Source organism: Mus musculus, chromosome 2, assembly GCF_000001635.26.
Source record: "Mus musculus strain C57BL/6J chromosome 2, GRCm38.p6 C57BL/6J".
In the NCBI taxonomy this organism is placed as follows: Eukaryota; Metazoa; Chordata; class Mammalia; order Rodentia; family Muridae; genus Mus; species Mus musculus.
This window is the reverse complement of record NC_000068.7, coordinates 93552008-93555615: the sequence shown is the minus strand read 5'-3', so window position 1 is coordinate 93555615 and position 3608 is coordinate 93552008.

Genomic DNA, 3608 nt, shown 5'->3' with positions numbered 1-3608 from the left:
AGCCTCAATGGCACCCAGGCTGAGATCCTTAGGTCCAGGTCACACCATCCTGATAACATGCTGGACAATACTGTCACTTTCAGGGGCCACAAGTGATAGCCATGCCTTCACAAGGTCAGCCTCCAACTTTTGTTCCACAGTGCTCAACTACCTGGAAGTCAAAGTGAGACTAGGCTTACAGGCAAGACGTACCTGTGAGAATGCAGGGGAACTGCAGGGTGTAGTTTGATATCCCAGAAGCTCATGGGGCCGTGTTATATTTGGTCATCCACTAGCATCACCCTTCCAGCAGGGGACTCCTGCCCCTAGTCACTGCACCCTTGCTCTGAACAGGAACCAGGAGAAGAATGCACACCGTCTTGGTTTTGTTTCCTGTTGCTGCCATCAAATACCCTGACACAAAGCATCTTAGAAGTTTATTTGGTTCACAGTTCTAGGCCTACAGTCCATCACTGCAGGGAAGTCAAGGCAGAGGAACTTTAAAGGAGCCAGTCATATTCACAGGAGCAGAGAGCAGTGGATTAGCGCCCGGGTGCTATGCCAGTGCTCAGCGCATCTTAGCACTCTGTACAGCCCTGGATCCCCTGGCTAGGCAATGACAAGCAGCCGTACCTATCTCTAGTAACATACCAGGATAACTCCCATTAGACATGCTCACAGTCCAACTTGATCTAGACAATCTTTCATGGAGACTCTCTTCCCATGTGGTTCTTGATCATGTCAACTCGACAAAACTAACCTTTACACACTGTGGGGGATGATGCTTCAGTCCAGTGGGCAAAATGGAAGGCTCCTGGGCTCTGGAGCCAAGCATCATGGCTCTAAAGCCCAGCTTAGTTCTTTTCAGTCTGTGAGCGTGTTGGCAGTCAATCTGCCGTCTCTGGACCTCGGTTTTCCTTTCAGGCACATGTCTACTTGGTAAGACCATTGTAAGGATGAAACAAGATTATGGAGAAAGAGCTGCCAAGTTCTGTCACTGCTGTAAAATTGGATTGTCCTGGGAGGTCCTAACTCTGTCATGCACTCACTGTGATATTAGGCAAATCATTTGCCTTGCTGGGTTCCTCCATTGGTAAGGCATAGGCTACGGTGGTATTGTTCCCGGGGACAAAGTATCAGACATGGGCCATGCTATATGCACTTGTCAATGCTTAGTGACCAACTGGAGCTTTTTAAAGGATGCTGGGATCTGGAACACAGAAGGTGCTGGGAGTAGGGGTGTTAATTCTTTCCACCTTTGTCCTGGTCAACCATAGCTCCTCAGGGGACCTCCTGGCCCCTGTTGGGACCTTTCTGTTTATGCAGCCGGCCTCAAACCCACCTTCTGCCCCTGCTTCTGGTGCAAGGCCAGCCACCCTAGGTCAGGGCAGGGCCTGGAGCAAGACAGGCCCTCAGCTTTCCATTTCTGCAGCTCCCCCTTCCCTGGCTCACCCTCACCCACCCAGACCCGCTTCCTGGCGGCTACAGCTCCTCCTTAGCCCTTGTGAAATCCCAACCACTGTCCCAGGCTACTCTGCACACTACACAAAGGCCTATTGGATTCCAGATGCAGCCTGGGGGCTGGCTCTCTAATTCAATTATGGTGAGGGGGGTTTTCTCCTTTTTTCCTCCCCCTCTTCATCTCCCTTCCTCTTTCCCTTTCTTTTTTAGATCAAAAACGAGAAGACAGACACCGTGGCCCTCAGAAGACGCTGCCACTCAGAGCTCCCTTCGTGGCTCCAGTCCCGGCTAATGAAACAAGAATTTTCTCCTCCAGAACACGTGTGTGTAGTATTTGATGTGCATTCCTTGTGCCTCCCGTCAGATGTTGGGAACCTATAGAAGTTTCCTCCCTCAGACTCAGTGGCTTTCCCTGCTCTCTGTCCAGCCTGGACTCAGTGGCCTCTGCCTGGCCTCAGGAAGGGTGTGTGTCTTTAATGAAGTCTTGCTCTGTTTCTGAACTTGACTTTCATCTTTTTCTGGGAACACCCTGCTCCACCTGGCTTTTCATATTGATACGGGAGGTCCCTGTGCTTGTGCAGCAAGCTCTTTATTGGCTGGTCCTGGGGCAGCACAGAGCATGCACTGCTGGCTGGCCTCTCCCAGTCGATTCGTGCAGGGTACAGACCCTCATCTCTGTGTCTGCAGCCATTAGGACATGTAGACCAAGTCGTCAATGTTCTTCTTCCTGTCTAGACTTCTTGCGGCTCCATCCCTCTGGGATGCTGAGGAGAGAAGGGTGACAGTCAGAGGAATGTGCTGTGATGTGGGTGAGCAGGACAGGAGCCAGGGATAGCAGAAGGCGGGCGGGCCAGACTGGAGATCTCTCACCAGTACAGGGGATGGCAGGGAAGGCAGCATTTATTCTCAGAGGGGAGGAATTTGCGAGGATGTGGAGATCTTTGCTTTTCCCACTTCTGGGCCTTACCCAAGGCCATCTCCCCTCCCTTGTGCTCTCTCACAGCTTGGCCTACCCACACCTCCAGCAGGAAGCCCTCCTTCATTCTGTCTGAAAGCTGCTTTCTCCTCCTACAGACACTGTTGCATTTTGCCTGGAGTGCTCCTGAGACACAAAAGACCATCCTGATCGGCACACAGGGAACACTGGGCTGCAAGTGACTCAGTCATACATCTTACTCACTTAATTGCCATTCACAGGGTCCACAGGCAGAGGCAATGGCTCAGTTCCATGAAGGGGGCTTTCTACTGCCTCACAGAAGCAAAAGAGGAAGCAGAAGAAGTACTTGGCTTACAGTGTGAAGCTCCCTGCTCTCAGGGCTCCAACTGATGTTTGTTTGCCAACTGCCTTTCACATATGTTAGAAGCAGGATTCTGAAAATAATTGCTTGCTGCCAATCCTGCTGGGTAGAAGTGCTGGGAACGTAACCCAGAGCCTCAGGCGTACTGAGGAAGCCCTCAGCTGCTAAGCTGTATTCCCCCGGGAATGATTTTAAACACCGTGATCCTTACAGATTTAATATGTAATAGAAAAGAAATGGTCAGCAAGCAACCTTGTCATTTTATCAATGATATTCCCTAACTCAACGCCAAAGAGTGCTGGGCTTGCAGAGTTTTTTAAAAAGCTACTTTTGCTAATACTAATTAAATAATAGTATGTTCAGAGTTGTGAATGTGGTTTAGAGATGACGGGGATGTCTGCGCAGCACAGCTGGAATTCCGACCTCAGTCTGCTGCCTCTGGAGCTGTTACTGTCTGTCTAGTCCCACAGTGTTGTGACAATGTGGCTCTGGGTCTTCTGGTAGTGAGGCAATCTGGAGAGAACACTGGATCTCTGTGCATGCTGGGTGAGGGCTGTGCCCCCCTTTCTGTGCCTCTGCCCTCGTGGTTGTGTTTTTGAGAGCATATGGTGTTCCCTGTGTCCTGTGTGGCCATCTCAGATATGGGGGAAATATCCCTTAAGCTTTCTGGTGGGGCTACGAAAGCTCACTGCAGTGATCAGGCTAGTATGGGCCACAGAAACACAAGAATGTCAATGGAGGGCATGCTGACTGCACACCTAAGAGCAGGGGGGTACTTCACACCCATCCAAGGTCATAGAATAGTTAGGGGACTGGGGCAGAGAACCCCCAAGCACTCATGTTTAGATGCTCCTATGTTACCTGGGGTTC